The sequence below is a fragment of the Phyllobates terribilis genome, unplaced genomic scaffold, assembly GCF_046119375.1.
Source record: "Phyllobates terribilis strain yellow unplaced genomic scaffold, ASM4611937v1 Scaffold_1__5_contigs__length_1240528914, whole genome shotgun sequence".
Lineage (NCBI taxonomy): Eukaryota > Metazoa > Chordata > Amphibia > Anura > Dendrobatidae > Phyllobates > Phyllobates terribilis.
In genome coordinates, this window is record NW_027362761.1 from 107,907,702 (window position 1) to 107,935,625 (window position 27,924).

The following is a 27,924-nucleotide window of genomic DNA, read 5'->3' on the forward strand; positions in this document are numbered from 1 at the left end:
GAGCTTCACATGTGTGGATTAAAGATCTCTTTTGCCAGCCTTTTCTGACTATTTAAGACCCTCCCCAAACTTGTGAACAGCACTCAGACATGGTCAACATGGGAAAGACAAAGGAGCATTCCAAGGCCATCAGAGACAAGATCGTGGAGGATCACAAGGCTGGCAAGGGGTACAAAACCCTTTCCAAGGAGTTGGGCCTACCTGTCTCCACTGTTGGGAGCATCATCTGTAAGTGGAAGGCTTATGGAACTACTGTTAGCCTTCCACGGCCTGGACAGCCTTTGAAAGTGTCCTCCCGTGCCGAGGCCAGGCTTGTCCGAAGAGTCAAGGCTAACCCAAGGACAACAAGGAAGGAGCTCCGGGAAGATCTCATGGCAGTGGGGACATTGGTTTCAGTCAATACCATAAGTAACGTACTCCACCGCAATGGTCTCCGTTCCAGACGAGCCCGTAAGGTACCTTTACTATCAAAGCGTCATGTCAAGGCTCGTCTACAGTTTGCTCATGATCACTTGGAGGACTCTGAGACAGACTGGTTCAAGGTTCTATGGTCTGATGAGACCAAGATCGAGATCTTTGGTGCCAACCACACACGTGACGTTTGGAGACTGGATGGCACTGCATACGACCCCAAGAATACCATCCCTACAGTCAAGCATGGTGGTGGCAGCATCATGCTGTGAGGCTGTTTCTCAGCCAAGGGGCCTGGCCATCTGGTCCGCATCCATGGGAAGATGGATAGCACGGCCTACCTGGAGATTTTGGCCAAGAACCTCCGCTCCTCCATCAAGGATCTTAAGATGGGTCGTAATTTCATCTTCCAACAAGACAACGACTCAAAGCACACAGCCAAGAAAACCAAGGCCTGGTTCAAGAGGGAAAAAGTCAAGGTGTTGGAGTGGCCTAGTCAGTCTCCTGACCTTAACCCAATTGAAAACTTGTGGAAGGAGCTCAAGAATAAAGTCCACATGAGACACCCAAAGAACCTAGATAACTTGGAGAAGATCTGCATGGAGGAGTGGGCCAAGATAACTCCACAGACCTGTGCCGGCCTGATCAGGTCTTATAAAAGACGATTATTAGCTGTAATTGCAAACAAGGGTTATCCCACAAAATATTAAACATAGGGGTTGTATAATAATTGACCCACACTTTTATGTTTAAAATTTAATAAAATTAAACTGAGCAACATAACTTTTTGGTTTGTAAGATTTATGCTTCTGTTCATAAAACCTACTCTCGTTTGCAGTTTGAAGGCTCTAACTTATTTGCATCTTATCAAACCAGCTAAATCTGCAGGGGGTTGAATACTACTTGTAGGCACTGTATATATATATATATATATATATGATGCTCCCAACAGTGGAGACAGGTAGGCCCAACTCCTTGGAAAGGGTTTTGTACCCCTTGCCAGCCTTGTGACCCTCCACGATCTTGTCTCTGATGGCCTTGGAATGCTCCTTTGTCTTTCCCATGTTGACCATGTCTGAGTGCTGTTCACAAGTTTGGGGAGGGTCTTAAATAGTCAGAAAAGGCTGGCAAAAGAGATCTTTAATCCACACATGTGAAGCTCATTATTCTTGGTGCCTGAACTACTTCTTAATACTTTAGGGGGACCAAACAGAATTCTTGTGGTTTGAGGGGTTGAATAATAAATGACACTCTGAATTAACTTTTTACGTTTTAAAAAAAAAACAAAATTTGCTGCAGTGCATTTCCCACTTCCAGGCTGATCTACAGTACAAATGTCACAATGCCAAGTTAATTCCGCATGTGTCAACCAGCTAAATCTGCAGGGGGTTGAATACTACTTGTAGGCACTGTATACTGCTCAAAAAAATAAAGGGGACACTCAAATAACACATCCTAGATCTGAATGAATGAAATATTCTCATTGAATACTTTGTTCTGTTCAAAGTTGAATGTGCTAACAACAAAATCACACAAAAATCATCAATGGAAATCACATTTATTAACCAATGGAGGCCTGGATTTGGAGTCACCCCCAAAATTAAAGTGGAAAAACACTCTACAGGCTGATCCGACTTTGATGCAATGTCCTCAAAACAAGTGAAAATGAGGCTCAGTATTGCATGTGACCTCCACGTGCCTGTATGACCTCCCTACAACGCCTGGGCATGCTCCTGATGAGGTTGCGGATGGTCTCCTGTGGGATCTCCTCCCAGACCTGGACTAAAGCATCCGCCAACTCCTGGACAGTCTGTGGTGCTCAATCGGATTCAGGCCTGGGGAACGGGCGGGCCAGTCCATAGCTTCAATGCCTTCATCTTGCAGGAACTGCTGACACACTCCAGCCACATGAGGTCTGGCATTGTCCTGCATTAGGAGGAACCCAGGGCCAACCGCACCAGCATATGGTCTCACAGGGGGTCTGAGGATCTCATCTCGGTACCTAATGGCAGTCGGGCTACCTCTGGCGAGCACATGGAGGTCTGTGCGGCCCTCCAAAGAAATGCCACCCAACACCATTACTGTCCCACTGCCAAATCGGTTATGCTGAAGGATGTTGCAGGCAGCAGATCGCTCTCCATGGCGTCTCCAGACTCTGTCACGTCTGTCACATGTGCTCAGTGTGAACCTGCTTTCATCTGAGCACAGGGCGCCAGTGGCGACTTTGCCAATCCTGATGTTCTGTGGCAAATGCCAAGCATCCTGCACGGTGTTGGGCTGTGAGCACAACCCCCATCTCTGGACATCGGGTCCTCATACCACCCTCATGTAGTCGGTTTCTAACAGTTTGTGCAGACACATGCACATTTGTGGCCTGCTGGAGGTCATTTTTATCAGGGCTCTGGCAGTGCTCCTCCTGTTCCTCCTTGCACAAAGGCGGAGGTAGCGGTCCTGCTGCTGGGTTGTTGCCCTCCTACGGCCCCCTCCACGTCTCCTGGTGTACTGGCCTGTCTCCTGGTAGTGCCTCCAGCCTCTGGACACTATGCTGACAGACACAGCAAACCTTTTTGCCACAGCTCGCATTGATGTGCCACCCTGGATGAGCTGCACTACCTGAGCAACTTCTGTGGGTTGTATAGTACGTCTCATGCTACCACGAGTGTGAAAGCGCAACCAACATTCAAAAGTGACCAAAACATCAGCCAGAAAGCATTGGTACTGAGATGTGGTCTGTGGTCCCCACCTGCAGAACCACTCCTTTATTGAGGGTGTCTTGATAATTGCCAATAATTTCCATCTATTGTCTATTCCATTTGTACAACAGCATGGGAAATTGATTGTCAATCAGTGTTGCTTCCTAAGTGGACAGTTTGATTTCACAGAAGTTTGATTTACTTGGAGTTATATTCTGTTGTTTAAGTGTTCCCTTTATTTTTTTGAGCAGTGTATATATGTTGTACCCATAAATAAATATTATTATGAAAACAAAACAATAAAAGTACACATATTTGGTATGCTGGTCCAGAACGACCTGACCTATAAAACTGTCCCACTAGTTAACCCCTTTAGTGAACAAGGTGAAAAACTAAAAGCAAAGCATAAAACGGTGCTTTATCACCAGACCGCTGAACAAAACGCGAACGATAAGACGAATATAAATAAAAATATTACCGCTGAAAACTTCACCTTGTCCCGCAAAAAAACAAGCCGCCATACAGCTCCATCACCTGAAAACTAAAAAAGCTATAGCTCTCAGAATAAAGCGATACAAAAAAAATTATTTTTTCTATAAAATAGTTTTTATTCTGTAAAAGTGCCAAAACATAAAAAAACGATATAAATGTGGTACCGCTGTAAATGTACTGACCCGAAGAATAACGGTGCCTTATCAATTTTACCACACGCGAAACAGCATAAAAAAAACAAAAAAAACAATTCCTGAATTGTTGGTTTTTGTTTATTCTGCCTCCCAAAAATCAGAATAGAAAGCGATCAAAAAATGTCACATGCCCGAAAATGGTACCAATAAAAACGTCAACTTGTCCCTCAGAAAACAATCCCTTACATGACTTTGTCGGCCGAAATATGGAAAAGTTATAGCTTTCAAAATATGGTGATGCAAAAACTAGTCTTTGCAAAAAAAAAGTTTTTATTAGTGTGTGACAGCTGTCAGTCATAAAAACCCAATATAAATCTGGTATCGATGTAATCACACCGACCCGAAAAATAAAGTCATCTAATCACTTATACCGCACAAGGAACGGCGTGAAAAATAAATAAAACCAATTCTTCACCTGCTGCTGATTTGTTCATTCTGCCTCCCAAAGATCACAGTAAGACTTGGCGCACATTTATCCTGCGCTGAGCGCTTACATCGGGGTTTCCATGTAAATCTCTGAAATACGTGATTCAGACGGAACCCCTAGCGGAAGATTCCCTGTAATGAGGCAGATGGAGGCACCGTGGATGCCGTCTGGCCTGTCATCCCACGGTGTCCGTCTTTTTATTAGGCGTGCATAAAAGTGCCGTTGGCTAGTTTTGTGAACTTCTGAAAAAAAGGACACCACTAAACAGGCCAGACGGAGTCCAAAGTAACTCTACTACCTCACTATAGTGAATGGATCCATCGGGATAGGGTTAAGGTTGTGTTAGGGTTAGGTTAGGATTAGGGTTGTTTGGGGTTAGGGTTGTGTTAGGGTTAGGATTAGGGTTGTGGTAGGGTTGTGATTTTTTTCAAGAGTAAAGAAAAAAAATGATGACGATATTGTGACTAGTGTTGAATGCAAGTGCTCGCTACTTGAGTTTGCATTGGGTGCTCGGGTATGCACGGAGTATCGTGGGTGCTGGAGTCCCTGCCCCACATGTTCGCGGCTGTTATACAGCCAAAAAAACACAAGGATTGCCTGCCATGCATGGGTAATCCCCACATGTTTTTTTTGGGTGTCTAACAACCATGAAACATACAGGACGGGGACTCGAGCATGTCACTCGAGCACCCGCAATACTTGGTGCATACCCGAGTACCCGATGCAAACTCAAGTAATGAGCACTTGCGCTCAAGACTAATGACAGCATATTCAATATGATGACCTAATTTTATCAAATTCTGTGTCGTACCTCTGGGTTCAAAATGTTCACTATACCGCTTGATAAAATCCTTGAGGGGTGTAGTTTCCAAAATAGTGTCACTTGTGGGGGGTTTCCACTGTTTAGGCACATCAGGGGCTCTCCAAACGCGACATGGCATCCGCTCTCGATTCCAGCCAATTTTGCGTTCAAAAAGTCACATAGTGCTCCTTCCCTTCTGAACCCTGCCGAGCACCCAAACAGTAGTTTTTCCCCACATATGGCATAAGGAAACTGAAGCACTGAGAGGAACCTGCAGATATGTCAGGTATAATCACACACAGCTCTGCAGTGAGATCAGGAGAGCAGCCATTACATGTCTCACACTGGTAACTCCCCCTTCATCTTCCAGACAAAATCCTTCCCATAGCCTGGAAGAGGTCATTTACATAAAGTTATGAAAGCTGATTTATAAACAACAAGGCATCTGATATGAGACATGCAGGTAGGATTTCCTTCAGCAGTCTATAATCTGTGTGCCTGTGAAGCATATTCAAGACAAACCCATGTCAATCACTGTGACCTGTTTAGCAGGTTCTAGAGAGATCTTCAATGCACAGTGTAATCCGACTCTCTTGAATACACTGCAGCTGCAAAGGAGGGGGCTGAGAAGCGAGTAGTGAGATCCCCCACAGCAGCTGCCAGCTACACAGGATGTCCTTTTTCCCTGACAGCTTGTGCTTCTTTGTTCAAGAAACATAATTCAACAGTAGTTATGGGAAAACAATACACCCGAGTGATAAACCAACCAGATTTTTGGAAACTAAAAGTAATGGAGAATCACACCAGCCCTTTCTCCACCGCTCAGCAAGCAACTATAGGGAGATGTGCAGCACAGCCTTTCAGAAGCCCCTAGGGCCACTGTGTTTGGTCTCCACATGTGGCAGGGGCCCGGCTGAGTCTGATGATACCAGAACCAGCCCCCTAGGACAGTCCAGTAAGGACTTACAGCCCATTTTAGTTTTTAGAATTGTAGCTGAGAGAGGCCAGGGGGAGGAGAGTTGAGTGGAGCTTGGAGGCAGGAGTGGGCAGGATCCAGAGAGTTTAACAGTTCCAGCAGGCCCGAGCCCAGAGTCTTTGTTCCTAGGGAGGTCGTGACATCAAGACGTGTGGGACAAGTCCATCAACCAAGTGAGGGCCCACAGCCTCCCCTTGTGGCAGCCCATCCTCCGAAAGCCAGATCATCCATCTAAACCGGTAACTGACTTGTAATAACTGCTTTATACCTTTTGTACCCATGCTTTTCTGCTTGCAGCTCTGACCACTGTGTATGTATAACCCTTATGTATATAGTGTACTGTTTATTGTGCCCTCACGGCGATTAAATATATAATTTAACCTTGGGCTGTTCTTTTATCTCGATCCACGAACCTTACGCCTGTTGTTCGGTCCAACGAACACGCTACTGGGCTGGTTTCTTGCCTCTCAGCCTGTCAGGGTTGTGGGCGAGTGTGGTGCCACGTCAATGACTGAGTGGGCCACCTCTACTCACTCCCTGGTTCCTTCCTGTGCCCGTGTAGACAAGGGGTGTCTGTGCATAACGTACCAACCTGACCTTACGTGTCCCTCAGGGGGGTGCGAAACGTCACATAGGTGCAGAGGGCAGGTCCGTACCACGTGCTTCGTCAGATGTAACTGACGTCAGGCGGGAGGCGTGGTGTGGATCCATCACAAGAGGCGGCAACAGCAAGATTCTGCGGGGTCTCCCTGCTGCCATTTCTTCACAATGCCCATATTAATAATTTAGATAGGTCAAATATAGTGACAGATTCCCTTTAGGCCAATGCATCCATACGAGCTGAGAGATCAGGTACACTAAAAAGTCTGGATATTCATGAGTAATGGTGTTGATGCTGCTGCATGTTTGGAATCCATGGCTTGTGTATTTTGTTAAGGGCTCACCTGCTGAGGTGGATTCTCTAAGTTGTAGGTTTGGTTAAGCAGCATGGATGGACCGGAGGTGATGGTGCAGTGGAGTGCGTCTTGAAGACGTGGTTCAAGGGGGATCATGACAACATGGTATACAGTATGGCAGACAAAAAGTATCTGGATGATCTCCCTGTGACTCACAGCAAGTTACATAACCAGTCCAGATAAATCCTCTGTATCCAGTGGCAAAGGTGTTGCAATGCATAGTGGAGTATCCTACTATGGGCTCACCTAGTGAGGTGGATTCTCTAAGAAGTTGGACAAGGTGAGTAGCAGGAACCAGATATAACAATGCAGAGGGGCTGGGCTTGCCCAATGACGTGAGGATCTAGGAGGACTAGGACAGCAGGGTATGTATGCAGGATGGCAAATTGGTAACTGAGCTGAAAGTACTAGATGCACCAGAAGTGCAACTGTAAGAGTGGTGGACTGTACTATTGTGTTCCTACCATTGAAGATACCAATCACGCTGTGCTGTATATTATAATGTTAATAGTGTCATGCGGTTTTAGATATATTTTGTCATGTATAGTGTGGAAGAGGTAAAGGTTAAGATTTAGGGCATAAGGTAGCGACTATAAGGTAAGAGACTCTGGTAAGCATTATAAGTATAATATGTTTAATGTATGTAAATGTAATGTACAATGTTTGTGAAGGAGATCTGCCCAGCCGCATGCTGTAGGGACAGACATAGTTAAGGTTCGGGACTAACCCATAGTGGGAGGGGAAAGCCTCAGTAAAAAGGGACTGCTTCTTGATAGTTAATCTGATAGAGATGTAGAGAAACAGTAAATATAGGGTTAGTCCAGGAGGAACAGATAGGAATGCTGAAGGCACACTGTGTTAAAGAAACAAGAACTAAGAAGTTATGTGCTCCATACTATGTGTTTCAATCTGATTAACTTGAACTGTCCATTAAACTTTTGCTTGTTGAAATGAACTGCGTGTCCCCTGAGTTATGTGCAGTGACTCCTGAGGATGAAGGCCTGGAGAAAGCGGAGGACTGCGGCCTACAAGTGAGTGTGATGCACCCCACACCTGGTAGCACATTGGGACTGGAACACGATTTTCCTGTAAAGTGCAGCAGCTCGTCCACAGCTACCGCCCTCGGTCACTTTACATAACCACACACAGGAATAACAGAGATGTATATGCAATCTGGTATATTACAGCAGAGGTGGAGTAAAAAAGCTGGCTATTTATAGCCCAGACCACATTCTGAGGTGAAGATATGGAGAACAACCTCCCGCCCACTCTATGGTTGTTCTGTCAGGATCTTCTTTGGCAGGCCCGTCCGGGAGAAAATATGTACTAGCTCTTGGGCTATACTCCTGGCAGAGGAGTTTCTTAGTGGTACCGTCTCTGGGTACCGTGTCACATAGTCCATCACCACTAAAATGTACTGGTGCCCCCTGGCGGACTTAACCAGGGGCCCAACAAGGTCCTTGGCAATCCAGTCAAATGGGACCTCTATAATGGGCAGTGGCACTATGGGACTGCGAAAATGGGTTACTGGAGCAGTTAGTTGACAGGTAGGGCAGGATCAGCAGAAATTAATAATGTCCCCGGTGACATCCTGGCCAGTAGAACCTCTGCAGGACCTGCTCTTGTGTTTTCTCTACTCCCAGATGCCCACCCAAGACATGAGAATGAGCCAGATCTAACACCTACATCTATAGGGACCCAGCACGAATAACTGCTTTATCACTTCCCCTCTCGGTTTAGTGGCCCGGTAAAGCAGCTCGTCATTTATGGTGAAATATGGGAACCTGGTGTCAGCCCCCCGGCTCTTGAGCAACCCCATTTATTACAGATACATTATCAAATGAATTCTTCAGTGTAACATCCTGCATTTGAGCAGAACCAAAATTTCTCCCAGACACCCCCAAATCTGGAATCTCGGCCTCTGGGGTCAGTGTCTCGTCCTCGTCATCAGCTAGGACACACAGGGGGAACTCATCTGCCTCTGACTGCGACAGTGATGCATCATGGTGTAACCGGCTCCTGTTTGAGACACTTGGTACCCCAGCTTTCCGCCACAAGTCCCAGAACAGGCTAAAGTCCCGCCCTATTATTACCAGGTGGAGCAGGTCCTTAACCACCCTGACCTCATAGGCCTCAGCCCCACAGTCAGTTTGTATAGTCACTCTGGCAATAGGGTAATCCTTGGGGTCCCCGTGAATGCATCGTACACCCACTTTTTTCCCAGGGATCAACTGGTGAGGGAGTGTGGCCCTTATCAGAGTCATCAAACTCCCTGAGTCCAAGAGTCCTGCCACCAGTACCCCATTTATGGTCACGGGACATGACTGGCCCCTCACCGGGCTTATAGTCCACACTGCAGGCGGGGTAGGCATAGTAAGAACACCGTCGTCCCAGTCTACAGTCCATCTGCTCTGTGGTCAGGGGACAGCAGGTGGCTACTTGGCCTGAGCTGTGACATCTCCAGCATATAATATCCCCAGCAGGGAACTTTGGCATTACCTCCCCCGCCCCTTTGGACCTTGGACGCCCTCCCCCTTTTTCGGCCTCCGCCCCCTGGTGAGACTCCCTGTATGGAGTGGGCTGCTTTCCCAAGGAACCCTCAGTCCCCTGATACCTCTCAACCAGTTTAACCAGTTCATTGGTGTTCCGGGGATCACCCTGGGCAACCGAAGTCTGTATTGGCCTAGGCAGGGAATACACAAATCGGTCCATAGCCACTCGCTCTACCATCTGCGCAGGGGTAGAGGACTCTGGCTGCAACCATTTTTGGACCAGGTGCAGTAAATCAAACATTTGGGAGCGAGGGTGATATGGTGATACGCCCAGCGGTGGACCCGCTGCGCGTTGACAGTCATAGTCACCCCCAAGCGCGCCAAAATTTCAGTTTTTAATTTTCCATACTCCTTGGCGTTAATTGCAAGGCCAAGTCATAGTAAGCCTTCTGGGGCTCTCCCGTCAAATATGGCGCCAGCACTTTTGCCCATTTCTCTGGCGGAAGTTTCACCCTCTCGGCGACCCTCTAAAATACCGTCAGAAAGGCTTTTGCATCATCATCTGGGGTCATTTTCTGCAGAGCTCCCCTTACCGCCTTCTGGATGGAAAAGTTCCTGACCTTAGAGTTGGAGCTGTTGCTGTGCCACAAATTGCCTCAGTGAGCAAATCAATTTACTGCTGCTGTTGTCTGCGCTATCCTATTGCTAATGCTGCAGCTGGAGCTGCTGCATAAGTAGCTAAGTGGTCTCCTGTTGCGCCATCTGTTGCTGCTGCTGTTCCCTGTGCTGCTGGTGGTGCTCATGTGATTGCACCAGATGCTTAATTAGGTCCTCTATTTTGACTGGCGTTGCTTGCTGGCTTATGGCAGACTTAACCCAGGACATGCAGCACCTCTTGTAGCAGACACACGTGCTCGCTGGGAATGCTGCCTGCATTCTCCACCACCTGTGGTAGAGCGGCTTGCTTGGCTGTACATGCAATATGGTATATTGTAGCAGAGGTGGGGATACACACAAGAATAGTTGAAATGTATAAGCAATCTGGAATCTTGTAGCAGAGATGTAGTTTCACACAGGAAAAGCAAAGTCGTAAATGTTGTGGTAGAGCGACTTGCTCGGCTGTACAAGGAGGTAGATACGAAACACTCTCTTTAAGGTTCAGATTGGTTTATTAAAAATGTCATAAACCAGCCTAGAGTTCATAAAGTAAACAGCCCATTCGGCATAACAGCAAAGCAAAAATAAAAGATAAAGCACAGTCCGTATGTCGGCCGGGATCCGGCCACGCAGGGTTAACAATAGCACTGTTATGTTCTGCTACCAGAGCTAAGGAAAGAGAGGAGATCTGTCCCTACGATAGAACTCAGCTGAATCCCTACGATGTAACAGGGAACCTGATCCTGCGATCAGACCTGCTAAAGTCCTAAGCTAGTCTGTACGGAGACCTATAGATGTGGGGAAGGAATCCCTACAAGTACTAAGGACTGGGAGGAAAATGGGACACCTCCTAACAGAAATAGTAGCAGACAGACGAACAAACAAAATATATAGAACATAGAGGTCCGTAGACCAAGCAAACTAACAGAGTTAGATACAGAGCACAGGCTAGCTAGAAAGTAGTTATACAATGAAGTCCAGCAAAGCCAGAAGGGCGGAGCAGGATAAAATAGGCCAACAAGGTCATGTGACCAGCAAAGGAAAAAACCTAAGAGCAAGGTTCTAACAAGCACAAGGTCCAGGTTAGCACAAAACACAAGCTCTTCTCTCTCAGGAGCTAGCTTCTCCATACACTGAACAACACCTGAGTCAAAAGGCTGGCTATTTATCTCCTAGACCATACCCTGAGGTGGAGATATGGAAAACACAAGTGCAGACATGAAAAAGAGTTGAAAGGGGTGGTTTCTTCTTTCATACAGTAATGGGGTTTTGGGAGGATGGAGAGGAGGCTTACACCACCTTTTGACCCAAGTTTCAAAATTTTCCCTCCATTACGAAAAGTTTTTTCACGGGGTTGAAATTTGAGGTCCTTTTTGTGTTTCCCCCCCAAAATGAGGGTTGGAGTGCCAGTAGTGCCACAAAAATGTGGGGAATGCCTTACTACAGCATTACACACCACAACCCATGCTGACTGTGTCCAAAATGCCCCAACCCCCCCACTTTTACGAGGGGGGGTGTTAAGGGTGTTTTTACCCCTTGGTGGCTTTTGAAAGGTAATCCGATTATGCAAATTGGTTAGAATGATCAGTAGTTGTGAGGAGATGAGCATAATGTTTGCCTCTTTGCATAACATGATGTTTTAGGGGGTAAATTCTAAGGGGTACACATGCAAAACCTCTGAAAATGGGGATAAGCGTTACGATTTCTTGACAAGCTTCCAGACATTTTTGGGCATCTTTGAAAGCATACTGATTCAACCAAGGTTATCATTATCACCCCATTTTCAATCCGTTGGGGAGGATTTGAGTTTAGGGGTGCACCAGAGGGGCAGTTGAACTTAACAGGATCACAAATAATAGGCAATCGATAATCACTGATGAGATTTTCAAACCAATCCATTTGACAGTTTCAAAGAAAGTCAACTTATTTGGAATTGTTCCAGCCACTTTCGAATTTGGGGTGTTTAGAGGCTTGCAGCCCCTAGAATTGAATAGAAAACAGCAAAACTATTTTCGTATCATGAAATTCAGGGTCTGGCCTACTACAGCCATGCAAAATTTTGTTTCAATCCAACCATTGTTTCCATTTCAAAATGAATTTGTAAATATTGATGCTTTAATTTTTCACAGGAGTGTAGTTATCAGATACTTTACCTGCAAAGATGACTTTGTAAACATGTCTCACACCTAACATAGCAGAACTGAGCATACATTCATGCCAGGAATGGCTGGGCAGAGTTGAAAACTAGGGATGGTTGATGGGTTGCAAACAAGAATAGTTGAGAAGATTTCATTATCTGGCACCTAGATAGCTGAAAAGATACTGGAGATGTATTGGGACAATTTTCTAATATAGTTTGGAGACAAGATTTTGCATGGATTGCTTGTGACGTAACGGCATTATATACCTCAATTCCTCTAGAAATTGCAGTGGAAGCACTCTCATATCATTTGAAAAAATACAGTGATTATACGGAAGACCTATGTACATTTATTATACAAGTGGTCAATTTTCTTATGACATGTAATTATTTTTCTTTTGATGGACAATATTCTTTACAATCTAGAGGCGTGTCAATGGGTGCTAAACACTCTCCATCATTGGCCAATTTAGTTATGGCCTATTGGGAGGAAGGTTATCTTTACAGTACTGATAATCCTTTTGCCAAACACCTGGTCTGGTATGGCAGGTACATAGACGACCTACTGTTCGTGTGGTCAGGCGATGAGTCTGCCGTACCCGACTTTGTGCAATATTTAGATGTCAATCATTGCAATCTGACATTTACGCATAGGGTTGAATTCACATTTGTTGCAAGGAATTGCAATGATGAAAACACTTTATCTATAGAACTTACACCTACATGGTCCAAACTTTCGGAAAGGGGGTATCCCAAATGGACCCTGAATAGAGCTAAACATATAATCAAACATAAGAGACACCAAAATTTGTGACCACGTATTGTTCACAATAATTCTAATAGACTAGTCCTGTCATTGCAGTATAGCCCTCAGTTTAATATAATTAAATCTATTTTTTTCAAACACATATCCATTTTGTATGAGGATGCAACTTTATCTAAAATTTTACAATCCAATTGTTCCGTAATAGCAAGGAGAGGTGTCACTATTGGTAACATCGTTTCACCGTCTTTTTTCTCCTCTAATAATTTAAAAAATAATACTTGGTTGAATCACTCTGGTTTCTGTAAGTGCGGCCAAAATAGATGCCGGACATGCAAATATACATCAGTTACCAAAGGATTTTTTAATTATAACCACACAGAAACTTTCAAAATCAAAGGATACATGAATTTCAATAGCACGAATGTGTTTTATATAATTCTGTGCAAAATTTGTGATCTTATATATGTTGGTTGCTCAACAAGAAATCTTAAAGTTCGCATTTCAGAACATTTAACTGATATATCTTCTCTTTCTAGTACCAACCGTAATATTTCACATGCCTCTAGGCATTTTATTCATTTTCACCAGAGATCGTGCAGTTCTCTACAGGTCATTGATATAGAGAGGGTTAAACCTGCATGCCGAGGAGGAGATTCCAGACATCGTTTACTCACCAGAGAAGCATTCTGGATTTACAACCTTGGATCCCGCTTCCCAGACGGACTCAATGCACTCCGTGAAATCATGTTTCATTATTGATTTTACTTCAAGTTTCTGTTAATTTATTTTATCTATTTCATGTAACACTCTATGTTAAAATGAATTTTAATTCCTTTCTTGTCCCTTTTTTTCTATAATGGTTTTATTATCTTTTTCCATTTTATGTGATTGGCTCACACTAATTATGCACCTTATTCACACTCTCATGTGACCAAGTATATCGATCTGATTGGTTGTTATTGGATATAATACTATAGTGTGTCATATGCACGTCAGCTTTGACAAAAAACACAGCTCTGTGTTCGAAACGCGTTGCCTTTTTTCTATGTGAGATTCCCCGATGTAATTTGGAAATTTTTAAACCCAATAAATATTTGCACTTTTGGAAGCTGGTTTCTTCAACTTTTTTTCATGCAAACACGTGAGGCTACACGTACCCGTGCTTCCTTCCAAAGCCTACAGCAATCAGGTGAGCTGAATCTACTTTCCTCTTTTTTCATAGCTGAAAAGAGTTTGTTAACTTGTACCTTGAGACAGCAGAGCTGAGAGTGCAATAGCACCATCATTAATAAGACTGAGCGTGGAAGTGCTAGCTGGATTGCAGACAGGAATTACGGTATATGGAATATAATTAGACACCTGGAATCAAATAGAAGATGAGGAAAACTCCTGGAAAAGCATGCGGTAACAGAATGCCTGATTTCCTAAATTTTCAGGCAACAAAAAGTTGGCTGAGCTGACCTTAAAAAACTTTGGATGATGATGTCGGAGGTGGTTGTTAGTTCGTCCCAGGTTAGGTTTCCACAATAATACTATCACAAGGGAGCTTGGTGAAGAAAACAAAGCCCAGGGCTGGAGCCGGGACAAGAAACAGGTACACCTTGCCATGGCTGGTCAGCACACATGAATTAGCCAATTTATGAGATAAGTGCTCCAATTTTATAAGTACAGTTGTGCTCGAAAGTTTACATACCCCGGCAGAATTTTTCCTTTCTTTGCCTTGTTTCAGAGAATATGAATGATACCAAAAAATCTTTTTCTTCACTCATGGTTATTGGTTGGGTGAAGCCATTTATTGTCAAACTACTGTGTTTTCTCTGTTTAAATCTTAATGACAACCAAAAACATCCAAATGACCCTGATCAAAAGTTCACATACCGTGGTAATTTTGGCCTGATAACATGCACAGAATTTGACACAAATGGGTTTGAATGGCTACTAAAGGTAACATCCTCACCTGTGACCTGTTTGCTTGTAATCAGTGTGTGTGCATAAAAGCTGAGTGAGTTTCTGTGATCCAGACAGACTCTTGCACCTTTCATCCAGCCACTGACGTTTCTGGATTTTGAGTCATGGGGAAAGCAAAAGAATTGTCAATGGATCTACTGGAAAAGGTAGTTGAACTGTATAACACAGGAAAGGGATACAAAAAAATATCCAAGGAATTGATAATGCCAGTCAGCAGTGTTTAACCTCTTTATCCCCGAGGGTGGTTTACACGTTAATGACCGGGCCAATTTTTACAAATCTGACCACTGTCAATTTATGAGGTAATACTTCTGCAACGCTTCAATGGATCCCGCTGAGTCTGAGACTGTTTTTTGTGACATATTGTACTTCATGATAGTGGTAAAAATTTCTTTGATATCACTTGCGTTTATTTGTGAAAAAATAAAAAATTTGGCTGAAAATTTTAAAAATTTCGCAATTTTTAACATTTGAATTTTTATGCCCTTAAATCAGAGAGATATATCACAAAGAATAGTTAATAAATACAATTTCCCACATGTCTACTTTACATCAGCACAGTTTTGGAACCAAAATTTTTTTTTTATTAGGGAGCTATAAGGGTTAAAAGTTGACCAGCGATTTCTCATTTTTACAACAAAATTTGCAAAACCATTTTTTTAGGGACCACATCACATTTGAAGTGACTTTGAGAGGCCTTTATGACAGAAAATACCCAAAAGAGAGACACCATTCTAAAAACTGCACCCCTCAAGGTGCTCAAAACCACATTCAAGAAGTTTATTAACCCTTCACGTGCTTCACAGGAATTTTTGGAATGGGGAAGAAAACATGGGGAATGAACATTTAACTTTTTCACAAAAATTTTACTTTAGACCCCAATTTTTTTATTTTTGCAGGGGTAACAGGAAAAAATGGACCCCAAAATTTGTTATGCAATTTCCCCTGAGCACACAGATACCCCATACGTGGGGAAAAAACACTGGGCGCACGGCAGGGCTCAGAAGGAATGGAGCGCCATTTGACTTTTTGAATGTAAAATTTGCTTGAATAATTAGCGGACGCCATGTTTCGTTTAGAGAGCCCCTGATGTGCCTAAACAGTGGAAACCCCCCATAAGTGATACCATTTTGGAAACTAGACCCCTCAGGGAACTTATCTAGATGTATGGTGAGCACCTTGAATCCCCAGGTGCTTCACAGAAGTTTATAACATGGAGCCATGAAAATAAAATTTTCACATTTTAGAAAAATGTTTTTCAGCCCCCTGTTTTGCATTTTCATAAGGGTAACAGGAGAAATTGCAACTTGTTTTGCAATCTCTCCTGAGAAAGCCGATACCCCATATGTGGGGGAAAACCACACTGGAAACTAGACCCCTCAGGGAACTTATCTAGATGTATGTTGTACACCTTGAACCCAGAGGTACGACAGAATTTGTTAACATTAGGTCATCATATTGAATAAGTTGTCATTAGTCTTGAGCGCAAGTGCTCGCTACTTGAGTTTGCATCAGGTACTCGGTTATGCACCATGTATCATGGGTGCTCGAGTGACATGCTCGAGTCCCTGCCCCGCATGTTTCATGGTTGTTAGACACCCAAAAAAAAACATGCGGTGATTGCTCGTGCATGGCAGGCGATCCCAGAGTAGTTTTTTTTGGCCGCGAAGCATATGGGGCAGAGACTCGAGCATGTCACTTGAACACCCACGATACTCAGTGCATACACGAGCACCCAATGCAAACTCAAGTAGCGAGCACTTGCGCTCAACACTGGTCGCCATTTCGTCATCATTTTTTTTTCTTGACTTTTGCAAAAATCCCAACCCTAACCCTAGCCCAACCATAACCCTACCCCAACCTTAACCCTAACCCAACCCTAACCCCAACCCTAATACAACCCCAACCCTAACCCTAGCATAACCCTAACCCTAGCACAACCCTAACCCTAGAGTTTATTTTTTTACACCGTTCCCCATGTGGTATAAGTGATTAGACGACTTTATTCTTCGGGTCGGTGCGATTACAGCGATACCAGATTGATATCAGGTTTTTATGATTGACAGCTGTCACACACTAAAAGACGCTTTTTTTTGCAAAGACTAGTGTTTGCATCGCCATATTTTGAGAGCTATAATTTTTCCATATTTCGTCCGACAGAGTCATGTGATGGCTTGTTTTTTGCGGGATAAGTTGACGTTTTTATTGGTACCATTTTCGGGCATGTGCCTTTTTTTGATTTTGATCGCTTTCTATTCCGATTTTTGGGAGGCAGAATAAACAAAAACCATAAACCGGAATTGTTTTTATGGGGTTTTTTTTATGCCGTTCCGCATGTGGTAAAATTGATAAGACAGCTTTATTCTTCGGGTCAGTATGTTTACAGCGGTACTGCATTTATATAGTTTTTTTATGTTTTGGCACTTTTATACAAAAAAAAATATTTTCTAGAAAAAATAATTTTTTTGTATCGCTTTATTCTGAGAGCTATAACTTTTTTTTATTTTTTGGATGATGGAGCTCTATGGCGGCTTGTTTTTTGCGGGACAAGATGACGTTTTCTGCGGTACCATTTTTATTTACATTCGTCTTTTTGATCGCGTGTTATTCCATTTTTTGTTTGGCGATATGATGATAAAGCATTGTTTTTTGCGTCATTTTTTTTTTTTTTACCGTATACACTAAAGGGGTTAACTAGTGGGGCAGTTTTATAGGTCAGGTCGTTCTGGACGCAGCGATACCAAATATGTGTACTTTTATTGGTTTATTTATTTTTTTTCATAGTAAATAAATATTATGGGTTCAGTATATTTTTATTTTTGGGGGATTATTTTTCTTTTATATTTTTACAATTTTTTTTTTTTTCCTTCACTTTTCTACTTTTTTTTTTACTCTTACACATTGTCACATTATGGGACTTTCACTTTTTGCAGCCTGATCGGCTGCATGACATAGAGAGCAGTAGCTCCCTATGCCATGCAGCCTGTCAGCGCTGCACACAGGGGAGACATTACTTTGGTCATGCACTGCGCATGACCAAAGTAACGTCCTGCCTCCTGGTGACCCGGACGTTGTCATGACGACATTGGGTCGTCATGACAACATCCGGAAGCCGCCGCAGACATCGCTGGACGCCGGCAGGAGAGGTGAGTACAGCGATCACCTCCCCCCTTGCCACCGCAATGCTGCAATCAACTTCAATTGTGGTGTGGGACCGCTCCCTGCACATAGCACCGGGTGACAATCAGCTGACACCCAGCGGCGATCGCCCCACACCGCTTGTGTGCAGGTGCGATCACTTCACATATAATAGTACGTAGCTGGTCCAATAAGTCCCAGGGCGCAGCTACGTACTATTACTGACGTCGTCGGAAAGGGGTTAAACTATGATTAACAAATGGAAAATCAGGGGCTCTGTAAAAACCAAACCACGGTCAGGTAGACCAACAAAAATTTCGGCCACAACTGCCAGGAAAATTGTTCAGGATGCAAAGAAAAACCCACAAATAACATCACCTGAAATTCAGGACTCTCTGAAAACTAGCGGTGTGGCTGTTTCAAGATGCACAACAAGGAGGCACTTGAAGAAAAATGGGCTGCATGGTTGAGTCGTCAGAAGAAAGCCATTACTGCGCAAATGCCACTAAGTATCTTGCCTACAATATGCCAAACAGCACAGAGACAAGCCTCAAAACTTCTGGTACAAGGTAATTTGGAGTGATGAGACCAAAATTTAACTTTTTGGCCACAACCATAAACGTTACATTTGGAGAGAGGTCAACAAAGCCTATGATGAAAGGAACACCATTCCTACAGTAAAGCACGGATGTGGATCGCTGATGTTTTGGGGATGTCTGAGCTACAAAGGCGCAGGAAATTTGGTGAAAGTTGAAGGAAAGATGAATGCAGCACGTTATCAGCAAATACTGGAGGCAAATTTGCACTCATCAGCCCGGAAGCTGCACATGTGACGTACTTGGATGTTCCAACATGACACAAGGCCAAGTCGACCTGTCATTGGCAGAACAAAGTGAAGGTTCTGGATTGGCCATCTCACTCTCCTGACCTCAATATCATTGAGCCACTCTGGGGAGATCTCTAGCGCGCAGTTCATGCTAGACAGCCCAGGAATTTACAGGAACTGGTGGCTTTTTGGCAAGAAGAATGGGCAGCTTTACCATCTGAGAAAATAAAGAACCTCATCCACAACTACCACAAAAGACTTCAAGCTGTCATTTGTGTTAGAGGTGGCAATACACAGTATTAAGAACTGGAGTATGTGAACTTTTGATCAGGGTCATTTGGATGTTTTTGGTTGTCATTAAAGGGGTATTCCCATCTCCAAGATCCTATCCCAATATGTAGTAGGTGTAATAATAATAATATTAGCAAATACCTCCAATTATAAATGTAGTATAATATTTTTGATTCACTATGTCACTTACTTCATGTGCAAGTATTGCGGGTGCCCAGATACCGATAGTGGACATGGGATTTCTACAAATTCTCTCCACTATGCTTTCACATCTGGCAGCTGCGGGTTTGACGCTGCATAAACACGCAGCGTCAAACCTGCAGCGGCTCCTGATCGTGTGCACATACCCTAATTGTTAGGTTTTTGCTTCTCAGTCTCCAGTGAACTAAATCTTTCTGAGATGGTCCAACTGGCATGGAAGCCTCAAATAATTGTTCCTGAACCTCTTAAGCGAAGATGAAACCATGCACTCTGTGGCCAGAACAATTAGTCCATGGCCCCACTATCAGTATTCAGTCAGTATTTTTTCTCAGGAGTGGGAGCCAAAACCAGGTGAGGAGCAATCAGAGAAAAGGTATAATAGCAACAAGTGCACCAATTGTGCTTTGGTCACCCACTCCTGGTTTTGTCTCCCACTTAGAAAAAGTACTGACCAAATACTGATAGTGGGGCCGTGGCCTTAAGATGACTTCTGGATCCTCTGGACATTTGGATAACCTGCTCTTTCTGAGTACTCTCTGCAGCACTGGTATTGGTAGAAATATGTAAATTCTAATTTTTGCACCTTTGGTTTCCCCTTCTTCCAATAGACATAACTTTTTATATGAAGGACTGTTTTTTTGAGGGATGACTTGTAGTTTTGATTGACATCATTCACTTTGCCATATATAGTACTGAAAACTGAGATAACAATTCCAAATGAAAAGGTGAAAAAAATGCCAATGATCTTTGGGTTTTGCTTTTATAGAGTTCATTCTGTGGTAAAATTGACCTGACAACATGATTCTCCAGGTCAGTATGATTACGACAATTCCAAACTTGTATATTTTTATTATTATAATTATAGTGGCTTAGAAAATGTTGAACTTTGTAAAAAAAAATGGTTTGTGTAGACGTTTTGCAAGACTATTAACTTTTTATTTTTCTAACAATAAAACTGTATGGGAGCTTGTTTTTCTTACGCTTGCAAAGTTGTAGTTTTTATTGTTACTATATTGGGGTACATACAACTTTTTGATTACTTGTTATTGTATTTTTTAGGCTGCGTTCGCACGGCAGTATTTTTGTCAGTATTTCACATAAGTATTTGTAAGCCAAAACCAGGAGAGGAACAATCAGAGGAAAAGTGCAATAGAAACACGTCACCACTTCTGCATTTTTCACACACTCCTGTTTTTGGATTACAAATACTGAGGTGAAATACTGATCAAAATACTGCCATGTGAATGTAGCCTTATGGCAGGGGTGGGGAACCTCAGATCCGTGGGCCGTTTATGCCCCTCAATGACCTGTCATCCGCCCCTTGATGACCTTTCATCTGCCCCTCCCCGGGCAGATTAACGGGGACCGCAGTACTTGGGACGGCAGCTGTATTTTGACGGCCGCCAGCCCTTTAACCCTTTTACCCCCGAAGGTTGTTTGCACATTAATGACCAGGCCAATTTTTACAATTCTGACCAGTGTCACTTTATGAGGTAATAACTCTGGAATGCTTCAACGGATCCCACTGATTCTCAGACTTTTTTTTTTTCGTGACATATTGTACTTCATGATAGTGGTAAAATTAATTTGATATGACTTGCAATTTTCATGCCCTTAAATCAGAGAGATATGTCACACAAAATAGTTAATAAATAACATTCCCACATGTCTACTTTACATAAGCACAATTTTGGAACCAAAATTTTTTTTGTTAGGAAGTTAGAAGGGTTAAAAGTTAACCAGCGATTCCTAATTTTTCCAACAAAATTTACAAAACCATTTTTTTAGGGACCACATCACATTTGAAGTGACTTTTAGGGGCCTTTATGACAGAAAATATCTAAAAGTGACACTATTCTAAAAACTTCAACCCTCGAGGTGCTCGAAACCACAAAATTTGTTGTGCAATTTCTCCTGAGCACACCGATAACCCATATGTGGAGGAAAACCACTCTTTGGACGCACGGCAGGGCTTGGAAGTGAAGGGTCGCCATTTGACTTTCTGAATGTAAAATTTGCGTTTAATTAGCGTTTGTGGAGCCTCTGATGTGCCTAATCAGTATAATCCCCCCACAAGTGACACCATTTTGGAAACTACACCCCTCATGGAACTTACCTAGATGTGTGGTGAGCACCCTAAACCCTCCAGGTGTTTCACAAAAGTTTATAACATTGAGCCGTAAAAATAAAATTTTCACATTTTTCCCACAAAAATGTTTTTCAGCCCAAAATTTTGCATTTTCATAAGGGTAACAGGAGAAATTGCACCAAACCATTTGTTGTGCAATTTCTCCTAAGTAAGCCGATACCCCATATGTGGGGAAAAAAAATCTATTTGGACGCACGGCAGGGTTCGGAAGGGAAGGAGCACTAAAATGGGCTGGAATAGAGAGCGGATGTCATATTGCGTTTGGAGAGCCCCTGATGTGCCTAAACAGTGGAAACCCCCCACAGGTGACTCCATTTTGGAAACTACACCCCTCAGGGATTTTATCAAGGGGTAGAGTGAACATTTTGAACCCAGAAGTATGACGCAAAATTTGATAATATTAGGTCATCATATTGAATTGAGCGCAAGTGCTCGCTACTTGAGTCTGCATCGGGTACTCGGGTATACACCAAGTATCGCAGGTGCTGGAGTGACATGCTCAAGTCCCAACCCACATGTTTCACAGTTGTTAAGACACCCCAAAAAAAAACATAGGAGCGGAGATGGCCATACAGCCAAACAAATGACTGAGGAGGTTCGTATATAAAAGTAAAAAATGTTATTAATCATTAATAAAAGGATAAGGGAGTAAATGCATAGAGACAATACACATATTAAAATCAAAGCAACGGGGCTTTGTAGTGAAGAAATGCATTATTATTAGAACACCTTTACATCAGGTTATAGGCAGCAGACCCACATAGTATAAGTAAATCTACTTGTCACATTGTATAAATGGATACTTCATAAAGGGCAAACAAACCCAAAACATACCTGAAAGAACAAGTAGTAGCTGCCAAAATCACCACGACGCACACGCCACCCCAGTGCGCATTTCGGCACAAGCCTTTCTCAAGGGGTAGCGATTGGTAATGCCTGCTTGCTATAAATAGGGGTCCACCATTCATGTATCGGCGTCCTCCCGCGGCATTGCGCACTCCCGGAACCGTATGGTTTTATATTCAATCTGTTTTATTAACCATTAAACATTAATTATTATACATTTTGCAAATCAAAAGTATGTTGTATTCAAATTTGAAGAAAACAACAATATAGAAAATGTCCAAAGATCAAATGAGACCACCTTTTTCTATAACAAGTCAAATTTTTATACATCGCACAACATAGTACTTACATGACAAATGCTAATAAGAGGTTCATATGGTGATGTAACCTCTATATTATATCTGGAGAGACAATATAAAAAGAGAGGGAAAAGAGGAAAGACAGAGGGTCAAGGGAGGGGGGAGGTCCTTATGACCATGTAGCTATTTATGAGCACAGTTACATGAATCTGTTGAAGCTATTAGAACAGGTTATGAAAATCAGGTGAATCCTGAAACAGAATCCATCCACTCCAAACCCTTCTGATTTAGTCATTGGTTCCATTACATTCTGCCGAAAGTTCCTCCATTCTACATAGATTCACCATTTTATTGTACCAATCTAGTATGCTAGGGGGGGGGGGGTTTACGTTTCCCAAACCGTGGGATTACCATCCGCGCTGCTGTTAAGCAAAATCAAAGTAGATCCTTCTTTTGTGTACCTATTGAACCTATTGAAGAAGGGAGAATTGACAGAAGGGCTATTTGAGGAGACCTCGTTACTCTGTTACCTGTGATACATTGGTAGTTGTCAAATACCTTCTCTCAAAATGCTTTAATTTTAGAACACTCCCACCAGATATGAATCATGGAACCCACTTCACAATCACATCTCCAACATATTTCTGAAAATGTAGGGAATATTGCATGTAATTTAGAAGGGGAGTGATACCATCACGTAAGTATTTTATAGTTCTTCTCTTGTGCAGTGCCAGCATTAGTAAGCTTATGTGTAAAGAGGAACCCCTTTGCCCATTCAAGAGGGGAGAAACTAACCCCCATCTCTGTCCTATGCTCGCTGAAATGCCAGCTTCTCTGTTCCCTCCTCTCTACCCAATTCCTCATAAATTGCAGAAATGGCGTGAGTCAGTCTATTTTCCTGAAGGAATATATTTTCAAGAAAGGTGAAGTTTGAGAGCGAACTTCATTAGGGTTATGTGCAGGGGCGTACATAGAAATCATGGGGCCCCATAGCAGAAGCTCTAATTGGACCCACCCACAAAAACTAAATAAATATTTGTCTGTGTCACAGAAGAGTAGATCTCAAAAATTTACAGCCTTTACATAGTAATTTTCCACCTGCTGAATTCCTAGATTCTTCTTTCATCGCCCTATAAAGTATGATGCCAATAAAAGTGCCCCCCCAAAAAGAGTGTGATACCCCATGGTGCATTCCTCCACATGCACAGTATAATGACCCTACTGTGCCCCACCTCAACTCCAAAAAGCAAAGTATGGGGACCCCAAAACAGTATGATGCCACACAGCCCTGCATACAGTATAATGGGCTTACATACAGTATAATGGCCCGCACTAGCCCTCCAAACAGTATAGTGGCCCCACACAGCCCTCCAAACAGTATGATGGACCCCACACAAACCTTCACACTGTATAATTGCTTTCATAAAGTATAATGGCCCCCCACATAGTCCTCAAAATATTACAATGGCCCCACATAGCCTTCCATATAGTATAATACGCCACCCATAATCCTCCATATAGTATAATGCGCCCCCATAATCCTCCATACAGAATAATGCGCCTCCCATAATCCTCCATATAGTATAATACGCCACCCATAATCCTCCATATAGTATAATGCGCCACCATAATCCTCCATATAGTATAATGCGCCTCCCATAATCCTCCATATAGTATAATGCACTCCCCATAGTCCTCCATACAGTATATTATGCACCCCATAGGGTAAAATGCAGCCCCCATATAGTGTAATGCACCCCACAGTCCTGCAGTATTATGGGCACCACGTACTCACTAATTTTAAAATACCGTATATTTTAAATAAGCCAACCCGAGTATAAGCCGAGGCCCCTAATTTTACCACAAAAAAATGGGAAAACGTATTGACTTGAATATAAGCCTAGGGTGGGAAATGCAGCAGCTACTGGTAAATTTCCCCATCCTGGTACGCATGGCTCCCTCATCACCAATCCGGGTTTGTATGGCACCTCTCATCCCCCAATCCTGATACTTATGGCCCCTCATCCCCCAATCCTGGTATACTTGGCCCCCTCATCCCCCAATCCTGGTATGCTTGGCCCCTTCATCCCCCAATCCTGCTATGCATGGCACCCCTCACCCCCAATCCTGCTATGCATGGCACCCCTCACCCCCAATCCTGGTATGCATGGCCCCCTCATCACCCAATCCTGGTATGTATGGCACCCCTCATCCCCCAATCCTGATATGTATGGCACCCCTCATCCCCCAATCCTGGTATGCTTGGCCCCCTCATCCCCCAATCCTGGTATGCATGGCACCCCTCACCCCCAATCCTGGTATGCATGGCCTCCTCATACCCCAATCCTGGTATGTATAGCACCCCTCATCCCCAATCCTGGTATGTATGGCACCCATCACCCCCCAATCCTGGTATGCATGGCCCCCTCATCACCCAATCCTGGTATGTATGGCACCCCTCATCCCCAATCCTGGTATGCATGGCAACCCTCATCCCCAATCCTGGTATGCATGGCACCCCTCATCCCCCAATCCTGGTATGCATGGCACCCCTCATCCCCCAATCTTTGTATGCATGGCACCCCTCATCCCCAATCCTGGTATGTATGGCACCTCTCATCCCCCAATCTTGGTATGCATGGCCCCCTCATCCCCCAATCCTGGTATGCATGGCACCCCTCATCCCCCAATCCTGGTATGCATGGCACCCCTCATCCCCCAATCCTGGTATGCATGGCACCCTTCATCCCCCAATCCTGGTATGCATGGCACCCCTCATCCCCCCAATCCTGGTATGCATGGCCTCCTCATCCCCCAATCCTGGTATATATGGCACCCCTTATCTCCTAATCCTGGTATGCATAGCTCCCCTCATCCCCCAATCCTGGTATGCATGGCACCCCTCACCCCCAATCCTGGTATGCATGGCCTCCTCATCCCCCAATCCTAGTATGCATGGCACCCCTCATCCCCCAATCCTGGTATGTATGGCCCCCTTATCCCCCAATCCTGGTATGCATGTCCTCCTCATCCCCCAATCCTGGTATGCATGACCCCTCATCACCCAATCCTGGTATGTATGGCACCCCTCATCCCCCAATCCTGATATGCATGGCACCCCTCATCCCCCAATCCTGGTATGCTTGGCCCCTCATCCCCCAACCCTGGTATGCATGGCACCCCTCACCCCCAATTCTGGTATGCATGGCCTCCTCATCCCCCAATCCTGGTATGCATGGCCTCCTCATCCCCCAATCCTGGTATGCGTGGCCTCCTCATCCCCCAATCCTGGTATGTGTGGCCCCCTCATTCCGCCAATCCTGGTATGTGTGGCACCCCTCATCCCCCAATCCTGGTATGCATGGCACCCCTCATCCCCCAATCCTGGTATGTATGTGTGGCACCCCTCATCCCCCAATCCTGGCATGCATGGCACCCCTTATCCCCCAATCCTGGTATGCATATCCTTCCCATCCCCCCAATCCTGGTTTCTGTGGCCCCCTCATTCCGCCAATCCTGGTATGCATGGCACCCCTCATCCCCCAATCCTGGTATGCATGGCCCCCTCATCACCCAATCCTAGTATGTTTGGCACCCCTCATCCCCCAATCCTGGTATGTATGGCACCCCTTATCCCCCAATCCTGGTATGCATATCCTTCTCATCCCCCCTATCCTGGTTTCTGTGGCCTCCTCATTCCGCCAATCTTGGTATGCATGGCACCCCTCATCCCCCAATCCTGGTATGCAAGGCACCCCTCATCCCCCAATCCTTGTATGCATGGCACTCCTCATCCCCCAATCCTGGTATGCATGGCACCCCTCATCCCCCAATCCTGGTATGCATGGCCTCCTCATCCCCCAATCCTGGTATATATGGCACCCCTTATCCCCCAATCCTGGTATGCATGCCACCCCTCATCCCCCAATCCTGGTATGCATGGCACCCCTCACCCCCAATCCTGGTATGCATGGCCTCCTCATCCCCCAATCATGGTATGTATGGCACCCCTCATCCCCCAATCCTGGTATGCATGGCACCCCTCATCCCCCAATCCTGGTATGCATGGCCTCCTCATCCCCCAATCCTGGTATGCATGGCCTCCTCATCCCCCAATACTGGTATGCATGGCACCCCTCATCCCCCAATCCTGGTATGCATGGCCTCCTCATCCCCCAATCCTGGTATGCATGGCCTCCTCATCCCCCAATCCTGGTATATATGGCACCCCTCATCCCCCAATCCTGGTAGGCATTGCACCTCTCATCCCCCAATCCTGGTATGCATGGCACCCCTCACCTCCAATCCTGGTATGCATGGCCTCCTCATTCCTCAATCCTGGTATGCATGGCACCCCTCATCCCCCGATCCTGGTATGTATGGCACCCCTCATCCCCCAATCCTGGTATGCATGGCCCCCCTCATCCCCCAATCCTGGTATGTGTGGACCCCTCATTCTGCCAATCCTGGTATGTATGGCCCCTCATCTCCCATCGTGATATGCATGGCACCCCTCATCCCCAAATCCTGATATGCATGGCCTCCTCATCCCTCAATCCTGGTATGCGTGGCCCACTTATCCCCCAATCCTTGTATGCATGGCCCAATCACTGTACACATAAAACAAATAAACACTTATACTCACCTTCCTTTCTCACCTCTGCTCCAGCGCTGCATCCTGTCTGCCAACAGATCATATCAGCATCTGAACAGCACGCGCTCTCAGACGCTGATGTGAGCTGCTGGCATATTCACTCCTCTCCACGCCAGGACTATGGGCATGGAGAAGAATGAATATGCATTCTCTTTAGTAGCGGGCACTGTCAGCAGGAGCTGCGGCTCAGCGTTCCTCCCGCTGCTAAAGAGAATGAATATTCAGTCTTCTCTACGCCCATGGGAGTGGAGAAGAGGGAATATTCATTTCCCTTTAGCAGCAGGCACACGTGGTAGCTGCAGCAGCGGCTACTGCGTGTGCCTGCTCCTCCGCCGCAACCTTACCTCCCCCGTAAATACAATACTACCTATCCTCCTTGTTCCCCCGCTGCTTCTGGGCCCCACCCCAGCTCACGGGTCCCATAGCAGTGGCGTGGCCTGCCGCCATTGGCAGTACGCAACTGGTTATGTGCTCCTAGAAAGGATCACATTTGCAGGTATTCAAACCACCTGATTTTCACATTTGGAGATTTTGTTTGTAAAGATA